This window comes from Lathamus discolor, chromosome 3 (assembly GCF_037157495.1).
Source record: "Lathamus discolor isolate bLatDis1 chromosome 3, bLatDis1.hap1, whole genome shotgun sequence".
In the NCBI taxonomy this organism is placed as follows: Eukaryota; Metazoa; Chordata; class Aves; order Psittaciformes; family Psittacidae; genus Lathamus; species Lathamus discolor.
The window spans coordinates 145,330,027-145,353,605 of record NC_088886.1 but is presented as its reverse complement, the minus strand read 5'-3'; the positions used below and the strand labels follow the sequence as shown (position 1 = coordinate 145,353,605).

The following is a 23,579-nucleotide window of genomic DNA, read 5'->3' as shown; positions in this document are numbered from 1 at the left end:
CCAGAAGTAGTGCAGGTCACAGAGCCCAATAGTCAGCATAAATGTTCTGTTTCTATAGTGCTTGACATTGGCTGTAGGGTGCTTCTGGATTCAGCACTGACGAGTGACCTGTGATCTTATAGAAAAGAGCCTGCTCCTGCAGCAAGGGATTCTTGGGCAAATGCTCTGTGAAACTAACGGTGGGAAAGACAAGAAGATAAGAAAAGCATCCCAAAGAAGTCTCTGAACTGAGGGAAAGGTAACGGCTGGATTAATGTTCAACTGCTTCGTTTTGGGGTTTGCCATGAATAACTAAGTGTAATTAATAAATAGTGCCCTGAAGATAAGATCAAACAGACTTTGGGTGTGGTGCTTAATCCTTCCTGAGTTAGGGAGTAAGGCCAGCAGCCTATAATGGATTTAACTAATTCTCTTAATTGAGGCTTCATTTGCCTGATCTTTCTAAAAGGTATTAATCTAGTGATTTGCAGAATAAGCACTTGGAAAAGATTTACCAAAATCATGGTAGGATCTCAAGGATATATTTCTCTTCTTATTTTTTTTTTTTTGCAGTGGGAGAAGAGAGTTCACTGACAATGCAAATTCTATTAATTTGGCTGAGCATTCACAGTCTTTGTTGATATGAAATGAGAATTTAAAATGTCATTAACACATTCAACCTTTAGAATCGGCGTTGGTAATGACAAATTCTGCAAGGCTCCTAATTAGTTATTTATAGATTAAATACTTTGTAGGAGACAGAACTGCAGCGTTTCACTCTCATTTCTGAGCTGGGTACTGGAGTACTGCAGAGATTTCTGTGTCTTACAGAAGCATTCACTAGAAACACCTCCCACATGTTGGCAACCACACTGGGAGACAATGAGATAATCACATTTCTTTATTACGCTTTGCCTGGACAACAACAAATCTGCACAACAAGCCTTCAGCTGTGAGGAAATTCCAGCTACGAGAAGTTATAGCTCATATCCTCAGGTTTCCACATCAGATCTGCCCTCTGCTCACATCACACACCTCCCCTCAGGTGTTTACTTCCCTATCTAAGCTGAGCGGAGCAGAGCTAAAACAACTAATGGAATCTTGAGAGAAAGACAACAGGCAGCAGCTTCCCTCCTTGGGCACAATGGAAGATTTCTTCTCTGCCACTGGTTTCTTGGAGAAAAAGCAAATGAACTGCAGCTCACATGGAGAGAAGTGAAGCTGAGTGAATGCTGTTGACTTGCCATAGGTGACTGTCCCAACTTTGACACTTGAGCCAGTTTGAGTTTGATCCCGTTCACAAGGATTCAGAGGTAACTTCTGTTCTGCTCGCCTGAAAGTCAACAACATCATTTGTGCTTTCACCCCTGAAAATAAACAGCACACTAGCTCAGCGGTACAGCATCTACCAGTGAAGTCCAGTTCTACCACGCCTTTAGCTCATGGGAAGGATTCTTCTAGCTTTTAATTACAAGATAGGAGTAAGTTATAAAAAAACCCACCTTAATCAAACACAAGTAACATGGGCTGTCCAAGCATGCACACGACTGTGCTGGTTTCATGTGGGTTCACACTGCTTGTCCTTTTACTTCCTACGGTTTGCTGCCTCCATTGCTGTGTTTTGCCTTCAGCTGGGCTATAAGCTATTAGGAAAGACTTTTTTCCCCTCTGTGTTTGTACAGCATCAAGCACAGTGAGGCTCCAAGGGCTCCTCACCCTACTGTACCATTAATAGTTAAGAACAGTCATTATTTTATTCTCATCAAATCAAAGAAATAACACTGCTTCAAGGCTGCACATGCTGTTGCAAGTAGCAAAGTGCTTGTGATACCCGTGGCCCTTTTGCTACTCCTAGCTAGCCACTAACTCACTTAATTTTGTGTAGTTTAGCACATTACAAGATTGTTCAAGAGTGCCATAAATGATGTCAGGCACCATCAGAAACCACTTCAGAAAATCATTGCCTGTAGCCAGATCAAAAGGTGAACACCTGGAAACTTGCAGTTCTGGGAAAGCAGAATAAATCTCTTCTCCCCCCCCACCCCCTTCTCTTCCTCTTGGAGATTTGTTTCTTTTTGCCTTAAAGAATTTGAAAGGTTTATTTACAGCTTTTCAAATGACCCCTAATCTATTTAGAAAAACATAGCATGGCAAATTCATCTCGGGTGTAACTCCATTTGTTGACTTAAGCAGCCTTGTGCCAGAAGGGAGCCTGGCCCAGGAGTTTCTCTGCAGACAGAAAACAAAGCACTTGAATACAACACTTAATTTGCTTGTTGAGTCCCATCACAGACTGTCCTGGAATATATTTATTAAAGGTAATTCTTTTATTTTGGTGAGATCGTATCAGTAATTGAAACTCACGGTATTAGCTCTAAACCTTGCCTAGTTCCTTAGGCTTCGCTGCTTGAGGCTGATAATTTTCACAGCACCTGACAACATTTAAAGAGACATTGTATTATGTAGTTTGGTGAAACCTAAGATCATAAATAACTGGGAAAGTTGCTTGTTTTGTCAGATATCAGCAATGTAGTTAATTAAACAATCCATCAGGGGCAACTTTGGGGAAGTAATGTGAAAAGTTATTTACTGTGGTACTGCAGAATTTAGCGCCTGTTGCAAAGATGCACAGAGTCTGTAAGTAATAGTAAAATCGTGGCTGTTATAGCTGATTTCATCAACACATAATTGGTTTGTTTAAGCTTACAAATTGCTGGCATTCTTCTCTTGACCAGGTTTATATATCGATTCACCCATTTTCTCAGTGAGGCCCAAACCATGAATACTTTCATGAACACACAAACCCCAGTAAAAGAGCCTGGGGCACAAAGGGTCCCACCAAAAACAAAGCTGATGCTTTTTGTGTGATATATGCTAAATATAAAGCATGAATCTGGCTGTCAGAGCTCCCTCTATGTTGTATATGGAGCAGGGGCACAGCATGTTGGGGGAAAGGACTGGTAAAAAGGATTAGGAAAAAAACCAAAGCAGAAAGCAGGGACAAAATTAGGAAGGGAGAAATACAGAGGAGTTCTGAAAAGCAGAAATCAGCAAGTGAAATTGGGAGGTAGAGACAGGACCAAAGCATCAACAGACAACCAACCCTCTCCCCTGCATGGCTGTTTAGTGGATATAACAGTTTATAGTATGAATCCTCCCCAAAACGAGCCTTAGTAAGAAATCAGACATGAAGTCAATAGAAAACTGAATAACTTGTGTTTTGGGTATACTTTGCAAGAATCCATTGGTTTGCTTTCATTTGGATGCTAACAATGTGATTGCGTTACAGTAAAATGGGGTTTGGTTTTCTCAAGTACAAAAAACCATTACGATCGTAATTAATTACTATGAGTGACTCGCTTTAAAGAGTAGTATTGTGTGTAGGTTTGTAGATTTCCATCCCCTTTCTTCAGACATCAATATACCAGAGTGAGAGCTGTGCTTTCTGTGCTCTTCTGACCTTTCACCAGGACTTTGGTCACAGACTTTATAAGAAAATCCTAAGCATATGCAAACACGTATCAGGCTGAACTGATTGAGACAGCACTAAGAGGGAAATATGTTTCAATCATAATTACCTTCTATATGCAAGCAACCTGATTTGCAGGCAAAGGATTAATAAAATAGAGTCTTTTAATGAGGTCCCAAACATTTCAATTTTCCTTTTACAAACCAGCTCCTTGCTAAAGAAGCTGGCCTGGTGTATGGACATGCTTTGCTCCTACAACCAATTTGTTTACTACGTATGCTAATAATACATATATATTGTTAGCAAATACATATGCTAATAATTCAGCCAGGGCAAAAATATGAAGAAAAGGAGCATTCTTTAGAAGGCTGGTTTGCTATATCCAAGGAACTTTTGACTTTATACACTGCAAGAACACTCTCATATGGAACAACAGCAGGAAATTTAAAAAAAAACAACTACAAACAGTAGCAAACCCCAAACAATTCTTTTGAAATATAGTAAATGAAATTCCCAAATTATTTCTGTTATATATAAACATATATATGATCAGATATAAACACATATCTGATCCAGCATGACTGGGACTTTAAAACTGACTTCACAAGAGCAAGATCAAGCCCTGTAGCAACAATATTATAGACTGTTTTGATCTGGAATTACAAAGTCTGAAAACTTCTGTTGAGCTCTCCTGTATGAAGCAACCTTACAATTCTTTCAGTGGTTCCAGGTTACAGATGACAAACCTAATCTGAAGAGAAACATTTATATGCTTGATGTTAACTGTAATAACAGCTATATTCAGTTAGACCTCTTAAACCTTTTAAGAAAGCAGATACTCGACACATAGTTCTTATTTTTTTTTTGTAATAGATGTATCCCCCAAAAGCTTGAAGTGATAAATCTGAATATAGAGTAATGTTTCTCACTATTTACCATACAGTTTGTACGTATTAGGATTGCATAATAAATAGATGTTTTAAATATTTGTTCGAAGAGGTCTTTCCTTGAACTTAAGCATAAGTTATCTAAACAGTTGAAAAAAGATTTATAGTTATGAAGAGGCCTATATGTCAAGCAAAGTTTTATGATATGTTCCATAATAAATTAGCAATAAATGGATACAGGTGACTCTGGAATTTATGGCCTTTAATGTTTTAATGCTTCACTAAAGAAAAACCTATTATTAAGGTCTTAAAGGGTAATACAGGAATACCATCTACAAATTGTCAAATTAAATAGTTGTTGCCAGGTATTTGAACAGTGGAACGTTTTGGCTTGACCAGCAGTAGGGGTAGATGGAAAAGAAAGTAACAGAAAACCAGATCACTTCAGAAGTACAAATGAAGATTTCACCCTGCAAACTCTACACAATGTGTCACTTCTGCTCCAGTCCAGGATTCATCCCAGTTTAATTGATAGCTAAAAGCTGGTGAGTGAAGCACCGTTCCCTGCTTTGCTTGGAGACCCTTTCTAATGTTTCTATCCACATGAAAGTTATTGCTGGAATTCAAGCAATAACACACTGTGGGAAAGAAACAGATTTCACCATCCTAACACTGCGACCTCAGGTAACACTGGAAATTGCCCTAAAGCACGTTGGGGTAAACACCAAAACTACCACACATGTCTACGAACCCTTTCTGCTAACACCTCTTGACTGATTAAACCCCATCAAAAGATAAAAATATGGATAAAGCTGATGAGAATCCCATCAGAAGATAAACCAAACCTTTGGGTCAAAACACGGATGGTATTTGGTGGGGCAAAGAGGCAGAGATTTACCTCTGAAGGTAAATCAGACCTGGCAGTAAGGAGTTAAGATCCCAAAGCCACTTGGCAGTGCCTGCTCACTCATGGCAAACAGTTCTCCCCCTGGGATGTAACACAGACCGAACCCAGCACTCCAGAAAAGACTGGGTCAAAATTGCTTTTTCAGATTAGGCATACCCAAGCCGTTAGCATGATGTCTGCACGTTAACACATCAGCACAAAGATAGGCAAGGGGGTGGGGGAAAGAGTTATGCAAAAGGACTCTGCAACTGCCATTGGGGCAGACATCTCTAACAGGAAACACATGTTATCCAAGCCTACGCCTAATAGGGTTGGACACTAATTAAAAAATATCTTTTATTTGGAGAGCTGGGTCTTGAAACTACCAACTCGCACCATTAATCTTCTTGATCTACTGCAAAGATCTGCAGCAGGGGTCAGTGTGCAGGATCTCTGCCATTTGTACAGGGACGAGCACACTGACAGGACAGTGAACTGTAAAACAGATATAGTCGTTACATACAGTTATCGATGAGCAGTGGTTGGGAAAGGGGTCGTACAGGACCCATTACCTGGTCACATCACCAGCTCTCATTTCACTGGGCCGCCATTGGTAAATCACCTTGAAAACTACCAGCAGCTGCTCAGAGATGAAATTTAGGTGAGGCAATTGCACAGGGAAACTATTTGAGTGGAATGAGAAGCAGGAAGAGGGCTCAGGAAAAGGTATCATTGCCCTCAGGCTCCCTTGTTCTGCTTGTCAGAGGTGGCAGAGCAAAACCTACTGCTAGGCTGGAAATGCTGAGATTTGCTCAAGACATTTACGCTCCCACATGTGAATGTGTAAAATGGGTTGTCTAAACTTCAAGCCATACCATGCTAACTGTGACGTAACAGTTAAAGCAGCAAACCCAAGTCATCTGTCCCACGCTGCACACTTTCCTCCCAGCATTAGCACAGGTCTGCTTCACCAAATGGTTATGTTGTTCCAATTTACCCCGAGCTAGGGAACCTTTCTGGTCTGAAGTACCATGACATCCTCTATGAGTAAAACTAAATCTGCACAGGGGCTGATACTGGTATAACCAGGCAGAGTTTGTGGTCAGGAGAAAATCTACCCATAACCAGAACAGTCCCAAATCACCATCTCCCAGCAGAGCCTGGAGGGCAGTGTTTTAGCCAGCCTCTATCTCAGAAGGAGTGTCAGTTTAAGACATGCTGTCATTCAATTAATCTCCAGCATGGTCACAGTGAAGAGAGAAGCTCTCCACAGATAGCCTGGATAATCATTAATTAACCCATTAGTCTTGCTCACTTCCCATTTCCTTTCCTTTCTGTCTCTACTGTCATAACACCAGTAGATGTTTTCCCTTATTTTGACAGGACCAAGATTTTCTCTTTGGTTTTGGGAAGGGTTGTGTGGGCTTTTTGGTTTTGATTTTTTTCTTCAGATTTTGGAGTGCTTTTAAAAGAATTTGATGAGCACCTGTGATTTCATCTGGAAGTTGTTTTTATCCTCATGCTGTGAAGAGCTAACTTCCAGATCACCCTCCCGTCCATATGTCTATCAGATGTGTTCATGTTGTGCTGGGCTGGGCAGGGTGTGGGGGGGGTTCACTATGAACTATGAGTGTATCTGACCCTTAGCAATGACTGCTGCAGATGAGCTGTAAGGCTATCTGCCTGTTCAGACAAAACTCAGATGCTACGCTACGGGTACAACCTCTGCTCCCAAAAGCCTTCTGCTGTGCTCTGTCCAGGGGGACATCACCTATTGCTCTCCAGGGAAGGCTCCTTTGCCACCAGGTAGCTACAGCAGAATCAAATATTATGAAAACTCTAAATAATCGCTATGTTTCCTTGCGGTTTTATTTGTTATTCATCCTTTGACATACAAATGCTGTATCAGTGTAAAAGATAGACTATCAAAGACCCCATGGTTATTTCTTTAAATTCTCCCTCAGGACAGAAGAAACTGAGGTGATTGTGTGAGCAAAGGATTAGTTTAGCTTGAGCAAATGTCCCCAGAACTGACTCTAGAGTATTATATCACCTTTCTGTTGTCCCTGAAGCACTTTCACTCAGGTAATATGGCGGAAAAGACACAGATACATTCTCCTTAGACAACAGAAGTTAGCAGACTTAGATCTAATCGTGATCACTCTTAGGTTAATAGTGGGTTTATGACCAACTTCAGTGGCTGTGATGAAGAATTCACATATAGAAATACTCTGGAAAGGTCAGTTCACAAAAAACCTCAGCTTCTGGGGACAGGGCAAGTAAAACCGATCTTGTGTAAAGACAACTGACATCTACAAGTTACAAAAAAATAGGACAGATTTGATGCTTCAAGGCAACATCTATTTAATTTACATATGTAGCTGGTATATTTGTGCAAACCAATACAGAAAACTGCACTACAACTTTACTGCAGGTCTCTTCATTAGAACTACAGGCTTCTAAAATACGATTTTCAGGCTTTTCTGCCTCTATCTACTATTCCACCATGATAAATGTTTAAACATATTATATAGCTATGTTTCTTGAGTTTTCCAATGTACGTATATTTTAATGGCTTCTACAGTAGTGTTTAAATGAATATAAAAAAATAAAATGTATGGATTTCAGATGCTTCTGAGTTTAAAAGCAGACTGAAAAAATATGGAAGTGAGGAAGTGATGAGGTATAATGAACCGCAATTGCTTTGCATTTGGGATTTTCAAACATGTTTAAACCATTGGAATCTTTTCCTGCATTCAGACATATTTCTAATGGCTTTAAAGATTCTTTCTTCATAGACACTGTGCATTGGGAATGGGTGTGTCAAAGCCTGACTCTGGATGTTGCTCTTCCAAGGATGTCTAGATGTTCCTGCACCACTACTTGAATTTTGCAGCTAAGGTCCCTCCCTGCTATGCCCAGGATTGCCAGTTCTCATAACACTGTGTAAGGTACCATTTGGGTACTAAAATTGTATCAGTGAGCTATGAGGGCTATAGCTCAGGAGGAAGGGATGCTTACCGTCAGTTGCAGGGCTGCTGCCTGGAGACTGGACTGCAGGAACAGATGAGGTTTCCAGTGACTGTCAGTGGAAATTGCAATATTACTTGTCATGTCCTGCAAATGTGATTGCTTTCCTGCCTGAGAAACATGTATGGAGCTAAAAACCAGTACACACTGATGAGGTGGTGTGTAGCTTTCACACACAGTTTGGTGGAACCACCGTCAAGAGTAACTGGGACTGGAGGGAAAGGGGAGCAAAGTTTGCTGCTAGACACAAACGTAAGGTGAGCTGGATGCAAGCAGGAGGCCTGTCAACAGGAATGGAGAAGGTGATTGAAGGAATGCAAGGCAGAGCCAAATAAAGATGAAGAATCGAAGGTGAAGATTTTTCTTCTAGGAACAAGACAGGACTACACAAAATCAGAAATAGCGAGAAGAGGTTAAGCCTACTAGAAGGACAGGGTTGCTGTTTGCAAGATGAGGATGATGAGGGTGAGATCACTGCTCGAAAGAGTTGCTGTAAGAGATGGTACATGTACCATACTGCTGGAAAAGGAATAACAGGGAAAAAAAAGGGTGTCAGTTCATATGATTTTAGACATTACAGGAGTTACTTTAGAGTCTGCACATGAAAAAATAGGCCGACAATGTTGATATTGGGGATACTTTCCACATGCTCAGCAGGAGCTTCCTAAACAGTAGAGGGTCTTCTAATGCTGAAACAGAAACACCTAAGAAAAGCACCAGTAGCTACGACTGTGTCTTCATGAAATTTAAAGGCACAATTGCACATACAGCTTCAATATAAAGCAACACTCTAAGCTGCCTTGGTTACTGTCTGACTTCCTGGGTTCATTGATTTATAGTCTATTGTTTCCTGTTAAGTATTTCTGAGTTGGTGAAAATGGAGCACGATGCTTTTTTTTCCCCTTTTCCTCTCCTAACAGTATAGAGCAAAGTGGGGTTTATATCCAAATATATGAATCGCATTTGATATCGGCCTAATGACTACTTTCCCAAATACAACAATGCCTAACTTGACAGAATTTCTGCTGTGATTTATACGAAAGCCAAGTTCAGGGCAATTCTCTCTTTTAGTTTTCTCTGACAATACTTCCTTGTCCTATTATACTCTTGTTTATTTCAACTCAAGGGGGACTCAAGGCGTAGGGGGGGAAAGTGGAAGTTATGCTAATGAAATTCTGCAGTTCCCTTTTAAAGATAGAAGCATAATCCTTCACTGACATCCTTCTTCCAAATTCCAGCATGCAGGATCAAAAGTCAAAAGTATTCTTACTCTCAAAAATCAAACAAATCCGTAAAATCTCTAGAACACAAATTTAAATCACAGCAGAGAACACCACACCTTGAAATCAATAGTGAAGTTCAAATACAAAGCTGAAATTCGACCACTGATGATGCTGTGTGGTGAATCTAGTGCAAGCTTTTGTCTGTAATGCAGTTTATCAAACATGCCTCTCTGGGAATGGCAGAATGAAGCGATACCAGAGAGTCACCTCTCCAGGAATCAAACCAACTGCAAGTTGTCTGGTGTTGGATATCTGGTTCTGGTTTTACTTCTACAAGGCTGAAGTTAAACTATATATTCTTGCTCTCTGTCATTTGACAGAAGAATGTACTCAGCCCCCTACCATTTGCACTGCCTATCTTGCTGCCATCGTTAAGAGAACCTGCTGCCTTGTAAAAATGCAACTACACGTGTTTCATAAAAGTCGATATAAAAATAACAACACTGGGGTACTCATATCTTTCTGGAACAATTGAATTCTGAAACAAGCATCTCTGGTTCTTCCTCCTGCAAATGGATCAAATTACATTTCACTAGGTAATAAAGTGTGGTACAATTGCCTGCCCAATCTGTTTTCATCTTGTCTTGTACAAAGTCTCAGATATACTTACTCATTATTCAAACTAATGGGCCTGCATTTGGCATATATTGAATGTTAGTGCTCTCCCTGGAAGTTGCAGAGGTTAACTGCTCCTAACAGTCTCTTTCCTTCCTTTCTGGGCATGTTTTCACCATGGATAATAGAAACAACAGAACTGAATGTCATAATACCCTAGAATGAAGGTGCTGGTGCAAACCACAGCAATGAAGTAATGGTAGCAATTCTTTTATCCTAATCCCTGATCATCCCAATGGAACATAGTCCATACCTGGAAATATTTTTAAATGGATCAGGGAAGGAATCTGCTCCTGCCAAAATGCTTGAAGAATGGAATGCCTACATTATTAAGCATTATTATCATTCTTCATTCACTTTACTGGTAATGTTTGAGTGATTGTGGCTATACATAAGGAAGAAAAATGCTGTCATAAGGTGAACTGGAGATGTTACACCCTTCATTCAGTTACCATTTCAGAGGAGGCAAAATATCTTTCTGAATACAAATGACCTAATTTAGTGTCAACTATGAGCTAAATCGTATAGTCCTGTAAGTGGTCCTGCTTCAGCAAGTTAAAATCAAAATCACTTTTGAAAACAGAAGCTTAAAAAATATTGTATATAATTCCTAGGCTCTATACCAAGGAATTACACAAGCTGCTAATCACGCACATAAAGTGAATAAACTGTTGATATGGTTGAAATGGTTTCTTTGCTCTCATTTTGTGCTATAATATTTTCCTAGTGCCTGCACTCCAAGTAGATACATCACATTTTGATGTAGTGAGGCTCTTTTCAAGGTGTGAAATTGGTAAGTACCAACACCAAAGGAGAAGAAATCTTTTAATACTGCGCTGTGCCACTTGAAGCAGTATTACCCTCTGGCTTGGAGCCACCAAACTCCAGTGAGAACTATTTTATAGCACATGACTATAATAAAAGATATTTAAACACAGCCTAACAATGGATTAAACTAGTAAGACATAGTTTGTGTTAGATCCCAAGGATGAATATCAAAAATAGAGGCAAGAGTTTTGAAACAACAGCCAGCAGTGAAAAGTTTACTTCTAATGTAAACCAGACAGTCCCCAAAATAATTTGTGGTTTATTTAATTCTTACCGTTCATCTTGTGTTCTTTTGAGTAAGCTAAAGTAAGACACCCGCCTAAAAACACCAGCTGGTTTAGATTTTGACTCTGGATCTCTAGTGAGCTGAAAAACTGTAATCTCCATCTGCAAGGGTGGGGAACCATTCCTGTAAACAGGGAAAATAAAGATTTTGCAGCATATGAGAAGGTGCATTTCGGGAGAAGAGAGAAAAACCAACCTCCCTAATATATTATAATGAATTACTGTTTTGTCATTATCTGGTTATATTTGCACAAACATCAATTGCATGTGAGCCCTGAAAAAGAATGTCTCATTGCCTTTAATATGCACTGCAGTATGCACCCATACAAAATCATTACTGTAACAAAACCAGCTGCGTGTAATAGAAAGCAAATGATTTACAATGTTACTATAAGAAACTACTTTATTTCACATTATCATAAAAAGAACAGCACTGAAAATTTGCATGACAAACACGAGAATCCAGGAAATTCCAAATCTAATTCATTTTTAGGTTTTAATAGGTATTAACTCACAGAGGTGAATTGTGAAGAGCAATACTGGAAGAATATTTCCAAAGAGTTTAGCTGCAATAGTGGAACTTGTATTTGGTGAAATGCAAACTAGTCCTGTAGATGAGGAAAATGCATAAGCCTTAAATAGTGGATTCACCACTGGGCCTAAAAATGCATATTTCCTTTTACATAGTTATTTCTATCACCATGCTATGGTTAAAGGTTTGGGTCTAGCAAAAGTCCCTCTTTTAAGTCATTGGGACTTAAGCCCTCTGAACAAAGACTGATGGATTAGATGCTGTTGCTCTGAAAATTTCAGTTCTGTATCAACCTGCACAGTTTCAGTTTTCAGCTACTGTGAAATTATAACAAAAACACACAAGCAGTTTCAAACCCATGTTCTTCCCGCTCGTATGAAGTAGTTGGGTTACTCAACTGATTTAGCAGATTACAAAGGATCAACTCCCAACTCCATGGAGTCACGGAGCATGTTTCTGTTGTATGGTGGAAGGTAACCCTATTTTATGTAGGTATGGAAGGAGATAACAGCTGTTACAAAAAGGTGGCAGGCATGTGAAATAAAAACTAAAGTCTTGAACAAATGAAGCTTTATAAGACCCGGGCAGGACTCAAACAAATGTTCAATGAAAGTCACTTTTATGGCTTTACTTTGGTTTATCGCAAGGCAGTAATAAATGTGTCTCATTAAAAGCCAGTAAAAGAACACCACCTACACCACCGATTGCTGTAACTGCAGATATAGCAGATCTGGAATAGTTACCTAAAGACCCTCATTTCCTAGCATTTAATGCTTCCCTGTCCATATAAACTAGCCTTCTATGGATTTAAAGACTGTTGGATGCTAAAAGCAGCAGCTGTGGCTGGGAAAACGACACTTTGAAAGCCCTGTTTCTTTCTCAAGGTGAAGTTAGAGGGAGGTTGAATGAATATGGAGCTCTCTCCTTGGCTAAAAACAAATTGCCAGAGGAGAACATGCCAACAGAAAGACAGGCAATTCCCCCATTCTGGATAGAGAGTAAGTGTTTTCCCTCAGCTTTATTGCTCAGCGGGTCAAATTCATTCCTGGTGAAATGGCAGTTCCCATGGTGAAGCCGCAAGAAAACTCTGAAACCTTCTGGCACCTGTCAAGAAATGGGGATGTGAAAGTGGGGGGAGGAACTGGCATGTAGAAGCTGGGATTAAGGGTGGGAGCCACCACATAAAAGATTATTCTTGTTCTAGCTGTTAGAACTTTTTTATTGCGTAGAATTTACATACATGCTTATTAAGTGGTTTAAAAAAGAAGCCTGACAGATATTAAACAGCATGCCACACTCTTTATGCTGCTGCCATACAGATGTGTCCAAAGCATAAACAGACTTACAGTCAGCACTCAGTTGCTCTATGGGAGAGTATCTCTGTAGTAAATTTCTCCAGAGTTTTCAGGACAATTAACTTGAGAATTGGAAACTTCTTCCCCCCCCGATTTGATCCTTTGCTTGATCTCTCACTGCTTTCCAATTATGCAGGGAAAATATATAGCAAGTGTTTTAATACCCTAGATTGAATTTCCTAACCCTAAGCTGGCAGCAGAATTACTGGGCCGGGGATTCTGGCACAAGAAGTACAGCTGTGTGTGAGCTGGTGGGAAAACTACTGGAATATCATGACTAGTCTTGGTGTTCACACTTCAAAGCAGCCATGGAAAATTGAAAATAGATCAGAAAAGAATGATTTCAAGATCTGGGATATCTGCCTTGTAGGGATAGATGTATGCAGCCTAATCTGTTTACTTTATCAAAAGAAAGGTTAAGAGACTTGATCATGATATATTAATACCTACATGTGGAGAAGACTTGTAATGGCTCTGTAATTTAGGATATAAAAATGAATCAAGACCTAGAAGCTGAAAATGGTCAAATTCTGATTACGGATAAAGTGGACAGGATTTACAGTGGGGTTAATTAGTCATCAGGAAAATTTCTACAAGAGGATCGTGTCTTCTTCACCCTAGAAGCTTCCCAAGTCGACTGGATGGCTCTTTGACATAAGATCTGTGAACTGGGCTGAGTGCAGGATTGCCAGGTGAGGCATTCAGGCCAGGGCACATTTGTTAATCATGATGATCCCTATGACCAAGGATGTGCTGGGGCAGGTCAATCTTACTTAGTTGAACTAGTTGGTAAAATCAGCATTGGTATATGACCCATGCTAAAACCTACATCCCGAATAATCCACCCTTCACAGCTACGCTGATGCTCTGGAAGCCCTGTGCTTGGCCTGGGGCACAGCCTCCTCTTTCCTTCACAATATTCTCCATGCCCAGATTTTTCTGTAGAAAATATAAAAATGGAGCCAGGTCCATGGAGCTTTGTCCAATCCCACTGGTGCCATGCACAACCCAACTGCTCTCATCTTTCTTCTACCTCTTTTCTGGCACAGACCCCTAAACTTAAGACTTGCCATTGGATAGAAAAGTCAGTGAAAAATGTCTACTTTGGAAACACATACTGGATACTTAAACGTTGTAGTCTCTGTTTCTATAAGTAATTTCAGCAATGAGCCTGAAAAGTGGTATCCTGGCTTGGATTATATTTAAGTTGTGAGGACTAACTTATACTTTTAACTACCTGTGAGTTTAGCTGAGTAAAAGTTATTTGCATGGTCATGTTAGTCATATGCCTCTTTATTCAGCACTCTCTAGGCATTATCATTCTGCTCAAACCCAGCAATGGTGCAATTATTGCCTTACCTAAAAGTCCATGATATTTTCACTAGGGATGGAAGGGCCCAGGTAGTGGCAGGACACTGTACAAAAGATCCTGACATAAATTAATCAGCAAGACCCCATTTGGATCACTGTCTGCAGTTCTGGTGTCCTCAATGTAAGGACATGGAGCTGTTGGAACAAGTCCAGAGGAGGCCACGAGGATGATCAGGGGACTGGAACACCTCCCATATGAAGACAGGCTGAGGAAGTTGAGGCTGTTCACCCTGGAGAAGAAAAGCTGCATGGAGACTTCAGAGCCTTCCAGTATCTGAAGGGGGCCTATAGGGATGCTGGAGAGCGACCCTTCATTAGGGACTGCAGTGACAGGACAAGGGGTAATGGGTTAAAACTTAAACAGAGGAAGTTTAGATCGAATATAAGGAAGAAGTTCTTTACCGTGAGGGTGGTGAGGCACTGGAATGAGTTGCTCAAAGAAACAGTAAATGCTCCATCCCTGGCGGTGTTCAAGGCCAGGTTGCACAGAGCCTTGGGTGACATGATTTAGTGTGAGGCGTCAATGCCCATGGCAGGGGGGTTGGAACTGGATGAACTTAAGGTCCTTTCCAACCCAAACCATTCTATGATTCTATTGCCCAAGTAGAGCATATGGCCTTTTCCATCACTGTAAATGAAGGTGGACATGCTGTTGCAGTAGTATGGGGGAGAGAAAACATGAGACTGAGCAGCAGCAAAGAAACAAAGAAGAAGCTGAAGGAAAACAAAATATGGAGATGATTTAAAATCACTTACGAGACCTGTGCCTGCTAATGCATTTTTTCAAATGATTATGACTACATAAAATATATTCAGACATCTTCTTCTCATTAGAAATACTGAGTTGAAAAAGATATAACCAGTGTGCTCCTCTTACATGAGCTTTTGAACCACAGCTACGAAGCTGCATCCAGCATTGGTATGACTTCACATCATATGTTGCTGGATGATGAGACATCTGTGTTCTTACATGGACAATCATATTTACTCCAACATCAGTGAGAGTGTTTCTAGAGAACAATTGCTGACGTCTTAGCATGGTTTCTATTCTGCCATTGAGACTGGTGTGGTCCATCTTTGATTTCATATTTTTCCAGCACATGGGATTTTTAAAAGACCTGCTGTAGAAAGCCTTTACTGCTGTTCACTGCTTTTTCACAGTTAGATAGCCAATGCTATCAAACATCAATGGAAAAAGGGGGAGCATCACTGATTTAAGCCATGCAGGTACAGTGTAAACCTTAAGGTAATGACCAGAGGAAGAAAACAAATCACTTTTGCTAATGCAAGGCCCATTCAAAGGAGTTCAGAGGGTGACATCTATATCCTAATTCTGTTAGTACTGACTTTTTTAGTGAAACTCAACAAGAGAGAGCTCCGGTGGCAAACTTCCACTGCACTTCCACTTTTAGAAGCAAAGATAAAGCAGCATGAAAAGCAAAGCTATATATCCAACAAGAGACTGCAACACCAGGTAGCTGGTACTCACACTCCAAACCCAACTAAACCTGACTGCATCTCTTTGCTTTCCTGTGCAGATACATTTTCTGAGCACAATTCTAATGTGATAGTGGACAAAGTTACAGAAGAGCCTTAGTAGATTAGGGAAAGAGCTGCACATAATCAGAGGCTAAATTCTGCTCTCTGTCACACTGGAGAAAACTCTAAGCAATTACTCCAGTGCCTTTAGTGGAGTGATCCTAGATTTACATTACTGTAAATGACAGCAAAAATTGGACCCAATATAGAAATAATCTATCAAAAGCCCTAAGTGTAGTTGCACAATTCAATCTGTAAATAATGCCACTAATGCACATATGGCTAATTTACATCCAGACTATGAGAACATATCCAGTGCTGATTTCCAGGATGCGTGAAGCACTAGGCAGTGCCAAAATAAATGTGCAGTATTCCCATAGCCTTCATGATCCTTCCAACTTTTGGTGCTGGGGAGAAGATGCACTACAGATATTTTGGAAAAGTGAAATTTTATCTGTTATATGAGCATGTATTGGATAAATTCTTACAGGAAAGGCATAGAAGGCTGTCAAGCAGCACTGCATGCCTACTTGCATGAGCTCTGCAAGCTCTCTCCTCTCAATAAGTTGTTTTTATCTAATTTGTCTCTTACTGGGAGCAGAATTGTAGGAGCAGCTTGAATCTTCTAAGAATAAACCATTCTTCAAAGAAAGGAGGGTTTTAAGTAACGTTAGAGAAGAGTGCTTGGAGTACATACATTTAATGCACATAAAACTTAACTACAGCAATTTCATTTAGGTTCCTTTTCTAATCACATGTTTATATTGAGACCTTGCTGAAGCCAAATTGAAATTTGTATTGCTAGGAGGCAAAGATGATATAAAATCTGAATTATTCATCAACTCAGCAAAAGAAAAAAAAAAATTCTCCCAAAATATCAAATATTGTTCTGGGCTTTCTATCAGTTCTGCAATGTGGGTGAAGAGTTAGAAAAATCTATGTCTTGGTTTACCAAGGCTTGAAAGGAGACATGTTAAGTCTAAATGTATCAAATACATCAAACCTCCATCCTTCCTTATAAAATATTTTGTTATTTCATTTTACTTTTTGTATCATCAGGGAAGAAGGCTTCTCCTATTACCAACACGCAGGAGGTGTTGAGACCCTGCAGTTAACTGCAGATTAATCACGGCTGACTCGGTGCTGCAGGTGGATTCCATTAGACCCTTCAACAACAGAAGAGACATGAGGGGTAGTCCTCTGGTAGAAGAAAAACCCTGGGAAGAAATTTTGGGGGCAGCTAAGTCTGGGAAAAAGTCTTGGGAATGAGCAGGAAGTTTAAATGTGTTGAGTTAAAGAGACAAAACTCGGAGGAGACCTTTTTAGTTTTTTCACGGAGCACACTCTGCTTTAAGGTCAGTAGGTATTTTATCTGCTTGTGCAACTGCTAACTTAGTACACAAAGGCATAATGTCAGTATAACCATTTAATCTTATTGGAAATAATTCCCTCTTGTCTGCCCTCATATGGCAATCTACTGATGTTGAATGCGTAGGTTTTATAAAGCACTTTGAGGCCCTAGAGGGGGAAAAGAAGTAGAGAAGTTCAGAACTTCCATGACTAAGAACTTTTTTATGACATAATTTTCTTGTATTTGCTGAGATTCTCCCTCAGGGAGTTGGTAACTTTGGATAATTTCTGAGGTAATTGTCTCTGAGATCCCAGGAGACCTATAAAGATAGAATGAATGCATGAGTTTTTTAAACCCAGGAAAAATACCTCTGAAGACGTCTCATACTCTGACAATGATAAAAATCTCTTTTTTTAAATTTCTAATTCATTAGGAAGCCAGAAAGAAGGTCATCATTTTGAAGTCGTTTCAATTGCTAATGTTTCTTAGGTTCTGTCAAGCACAGAAAAGATTATTCTCTGCAGTGATGGCAAATTACCCTTGACCCTCCCTATATTATTTATGTTCATTTCCAGCACACACAAGTTGTTTGTGGCCTTCAAGCATTGGACATGTACTGAAAACACAAAAAGAATGTACGCATTTACGTATGAAAATAAAAAACTTAAACAGGGGAAGTTTAGATTGGATATAAGGAGGAAGTTCTTTACTGTGAGGGTGGTGAGGCACTGGAATGGGTTGCCCAGGGAAGTTGTGAATGCTCCATCCCTGGCAGTGTTCAAGGTCAGGCTGGACGTAGCCTTGGGTGACATGGTTTAGTGTGAGGTGTCCCTGCCCATGGCAGGGGGGATGGAACTGGATGATCTTAAGATCCTTTCCAACCCTAACTATTCTATGATTCTAAAATAGATTTTATATAGCCAATTTCCATTTCTAATTATAACTCTTTAGCTTGAGCCCTAGTTTGCATTTCCACGATTTTTGAACTTCTCCAAGGGTCAACTTGGAGGTTTCCATGAAGCTTTAGAGCAGCCAACAGCAAATCTGAATCTAGCCCTTAGCAGTTAGAAGAGCTGTACGTGTCTGGACCTGGAGGTACCGCTGAAGACAGTCAGAATCTCATAAGGTGTACGGCAGGACGATGGCCTTTCAGTGTGTCTGAGGTTCAGTGTGTCTATCCCAGGTTAGAAGTGCTCAAGGAGTTTGCATGACAGGGATGTTTTGACAGAAGAGTAAAATGCCTTGTCTGCTTATGATTTGTGCAAAAGCTGGTGAGAGATAGGTGTTTTCATGTTATTAAGGCTGAACTGAAATCTAGCCCAGACAGCTGACTAACATCTTGAGACGCGGGCAGTTTGGGTCAAATCTGGATGACTGGCAAGTTCAATTATGGCATTTAATGACTGTTTTACAGCATTTAAGCCTCTTTGAACTTCATAATGGGTGACAGTGTTGAAAGGCTGTGAAGCGAGTCCGGCTAAAAATGAACATAAAAGATGATGCTTCCAACATTCTTAGTGGTACCTGGCATTTATTTGAAGTCTGATATCGCATACAGTTTTACTGTCTCCGAGACTGACAGGTTTCTGGTTCAAAAGTACCACTTTTCTATCAGAACAATGGACAATTCTATGGGCATTTACCTGATTTCAAGTTCCTGCTCCCCTTTCCAGAGACACATTTCGTTTGCTGCTTTTTATATGATCCTGTTTATTGCAACAATGCAAGAAAGGCAGTGAAGAATGAGCCAGGGGAGACGCAAATCGCATCTTAAGCAAAGAATAGGACAAACCCATCCTATTGAGGGCAAGCATCTCCTCCTTCTGAGCAGACATTCCAAAAGAGTAAATGTGAAAGGTATACAGGACCACACAGAGCTGGACATTGCCGAAATCACCCAGCCTCCAAAAACCTTAAACATTTTGAGATGCAAAACGTGGGTTCAGGACAGAAATGTGATGAATATTCATCCAGCTTTTAATATTCACACGGAAATACTTCCAGCTTAATGAATTCTTCTCAAACCAAGAGAGCAGACAAAAACAGTAGCTTGAGAAAAACCTTCCAATTCACAGTGGTGGGTTTGAGCCCAGCTATTTGATTTCTGCAGCCAATTAATTCCAGTGAATTCCTGAAGAAGTCACTAATTGAAAAAACAACCACAGCTAAGATAAAGTTAACAGACAACAATATTCAGTCTCAAAATTTGCATAGTCTCTCCAGAAAATGTGCAATCTGGACAGTTGCAACAGCTACTGAAAGTTAAGAGTCAGGCAGAAAGCAGAAGCTTTTGACATGCCTAGACAAAACCAGCCTGTGCTTCACAACTACACAACGTTCAAAGCAAACACATCGCCCGAGATCTGCCAACAAAGAATTATTCAGTAAATAATTTCAAAGGAGAGATAGCATTTTCATTGAAAAAATAACGAAATACTTCCTACTTCATAAACAGAAATCAGGGAGAAATTAAATTGCCAAATTATCTGCTACAGTTTACCACTGCAAGCACACGTAACTGCTCTGATCCTCTTTAGCAAGTAAGCAACTGGAAATGAGAAGCAGAAGATGGAACTGTCTCAGCAGCACAAGTAAGAAGATTTTCTTGCATTTTCTTTTGCAAGGGCAGCTGGAATATCAAGCCTGATGTTTAATCAGATGTACTGTTGGCTCAGGAGGGAGAATTGAGAGGGTATTTCAAATTACTGACATTGAAAAAAATCCACTATAATTCTTGGAATTCCCTCTATAAAAAAGCCTGCACATCTGGGCCAGAAATGCCTGGAAGAATGTGTAATAGAGATAGAAGGCACACACGAGGATTAAGGTTCCATATTAAACACGCCACAGATATCCACTGTTGTTCTGTGATAAACAATCATTTTTTAAACTCACTCTCATCACTGTCTGTGGGGAGAAGGGGTATTGGAGTAGCCACCAGTAGCACAGGACAGATATCACAAGTTAGAAATGTAGAAACACTTTTCTAAGGCCAGAGATTCCAGCTTTGATGCCTTTTTCTTCAGCAGCAAGGATTCTGGGTTTGCTTTTCTCAGCTGCCTTTCTCCAACCCTGCATGTGTGGTGGGAGGACAGGAAGAAATGACAAGGCAGAGAATGATACCGGAGCTATCAACCATCCTGAGAGAGAAATCCTTTTAACCACAATATAGTGCTCAAGGGAGCTCTTTTTGGGTTCAAGCTCTAAATGCAATGTTTTGAGCTCAAAATCCTCTCTAAGAATCTAAACCAAGGACTAGGAAATTTATGGTAAAACATCCTCAGCATCAGTAGATTTTGACAGAAAACATGATGTGGTGATGACAGCAAGTTTAAAAAGTGATTGTTCAACACAGAACAACAGTGAATATCTGAGGTGTATTTAATACAGAATCTTAATCCTCACGTGTGCCATCTATTTCTACCACAAGTTCTTCCAGGCATTTTTGTCTCAGGAGACCTGCATTGTTTTTTAATGAGTTTGTCCTGCACCCACAATGCTTGATCTCAAGGTGGGGAGGAAAAGCAAAAGCAAAGGGAAGCTACAGTCTCATAACCAAAATGGTGCATAGAAAACAAAATGGATTTTCTAACGTAATATTCACTAAATCATGGACAGTGATGACTAAAACCTACAGCGCATGCAGCCACTGAGAGGAGGTGGTGGTGTAGTAAATGGGAATCTGAGTAATTTCTGGATTAATGCTCTAACACAGTGCCAGGGGACATTGTGTTGCTGGAGATATCATTATTTCTCCAAGATGTTTTGTCATCTATATCGCACATTACATTCAAGAAGATGACAATGTCCCTATTCCAAAGAGGACAAAATCAAAAGGCTGGATTGCAACTTGACCCTAGGGGGAATGAGGGGGAATAAAATATATCTGGTGCATCTTTGAGCGGAATTCACTTTAAGCACAGGGGTAGGGGAGTTGAGAGGGCATCTCCCCAGTGCCCGCTCCAGCAGCTGAGCAGAGAGACATGAGGAAGGCTCTGCTCTCCTCTTCCACGAGCCAGATTGCACATAAGGATTATAAGGACTCATAATCTGCTTATTTTTTAAAGCAGGGAAGGCAGATTTGTTGTTGTATTGATAAATTGTATGCAGAGGTACAGAAGTTCTTCCGCATTCCCTCATATGTGTGCATATGTATTCCAGCCAGCCCATGTTTAGACAGACACAGTAACAAGAAACTATAGAATACCAATAAAAGACAAGGAAAGAGCACAATCCTGCCTGCTATAAGAACTCATAAAGCTTTCCCTAAGATGCAGCTTGTAAGACATGATGTTTGACTTAAATTTCTGATTAAATAAATACATTCTGCCTACCTAAAATTCATCTCTTGTTTTGATTTGATGAGCGCATCATGCTTGGTTTCTATTTAGTGCAATGAAAAAAGATTCTATTGAAACAGAATTTGTATGTGGTAAAATTCAGTTGAGAAATACTGTGGTGTACATATGTCTCCCTGGTTTCCAACAAGAACCCTGTGGCTTTCCCCCGTGGCCTGAGTCTCCTGCAGAACACTGTCACTATAATCCTTCCTGGCTCTTCCAGCCTGAAATGCTGCTACTCTTTCCCTCAACCGCGGCAGCTCACCCTGGGAGCTCCACTGACAGCTCACTGCAAAGTATGTGGGAAGAACACCCGAGTGGGGTGGCAGTTTATGGCAAAGAGTTAACATGCAGCCTTAACTTGATTGTTAGCATCTCACCAGTACAAAGCAAGGCAGATAACCACACCACTTATAACTCTCTAAGAAGTTGCTACCCTAGATAATCCATTCACATGCTTTTGTCTAAAAATGATCTCAAGGCACATTCTGAAGTTATTATGGACCATCTATTTTCTGACATCAACAAAAATCAGATACACTGTGAATGGAAAGAAGAGCCAGCACTGTGCCAATTACCACAGCAAGCAAAAAAATATCTTTCCCAGTCAAAACCTAAGGGTCTTTTAAGTAGTTATTTAAATTGTGTACAGAGATAATATGAGCAGGGGCTCAGGCTAATGACTGTGTATAGACTGATGATCCCCAGCCTCTTCTGACCCTGTACAATAACTCGCTCAGCATTAAGTGCTGTGGGCAGCATCGTACTTTACCCTCCCTAATGCCTTTCAGCTTTAACTTTTTAATTTCCTGTAGGTCTCAGCAGTATGAGAAGGTCTCCCAAGCTTTTTGTTTCTCACTAACCCGTGAGCCAGGGATCAGGGACTCATGAGTGAGGGGTGGTGGATGAAGTATTATCTGACTTGGTTGCTGATTGCCCTGCTTGTGACAGGGGGTGGGATACACAGCCTTGCAAACCTCATTTATGTGTGCTTCTCTTATCGTAGAAACAAAGCTAATACCCGTGACCCCGCTTACGGGTGTGTGCACACACACATAGACACACATACCCTCCATCCACAAAATGATGTGTCCTCAAAACATCCGAGTTATTTTCACTTATTTAAATCCAACAGCATTGTCGCGGTGAGTGATGGGATGGAAAAGAAAGAAGTTCCTGATGTGGCTGGCAGCGGGAGGGGATGACAGCTTGCTCTGGAGTCGCACAGGCCTGTGTCTAGCTCCATGGCTGCCCCTGAGCCCCTATATAGATCATATAATAATTATTATTAATAACAACAACAGTGGCTGTTTACAGGCGTTCCCTCTTCCCCACAGCTCCAGCAGAGCTCTCCCTCCCCTCTACAGATAAAATTAGCGATGAATTAATTGACAAGACGGGGACCTCGGGCGGGAGGGCCCCGAGAGCCCAGCTCCCCGTTATCCCGGCGCACCCCGGCCTCTCCCCGCCCGCCGCGGTGCCCGGTGCCCCCGGCAGCGCCTGTCCCGGGTGACCGGGCGCGGCACGGCGGGGAAGGGGAGGGGATGCTGCGGTGGGGAGGGGGCGAACCCTGCCCTCTGCCCTCTGACCGCCGCGGAGGCCGCCGCCGGCAGCAGCAGCAGCAGCAGCATGGGGAAGGCGGAAGCGGCGGAGCCGGCCCGTGAGGCCGGGCGGCGGCGGCGGGGGGAGAGCGCGGAGAGAGGCTGAGGCGGGCGGGAGGGAGGGCAGCGCCGTGACGGCCGCGGCAGCCCGGCCCGACACCTCCGCCGGCAGCGGAGCCCCAGCCCCGCGCTGCCCGCCGCCCGCAGGCTCCGAGCCGGGAGGGGCCG

At 41.2% G+C, this 23,579-nt stretch overlaps 1 long non-coding RNA gene across 4 annotated transcripts; it reads right to left on the bottom strand.

Moving 5' to 3' along the window:
* Positions 1-865: 865 nt before the first annotated feature.
* Positions 866-23,371, bottom strand: LOC136010727 (uncharacterized). Of its 4 annotated transcripts, XR_010610978.1 has the most exons (4): positions 23,155-23,371; positions 22,820-23,012; positions 11,252-11,386; positions 866-1,346 (listed from the first exon to the last, which is right to left on the bottom strand). It is a non-coding gene; the product is annotated as an uncharacterized LOC136010727 (long non-coding RNA). The 4 variants fall into 4 exon arrangements; XR_010610977.1 differs by having other exon boundaries at positions 22,820-23,371; XR_010610980.1 differs by having other exon boundaries at positions 866-1,312; positions 22,820-23,371.
* Between the last annotated feature and the right edge of the window lie 208 nt (positions 23,372-23,579).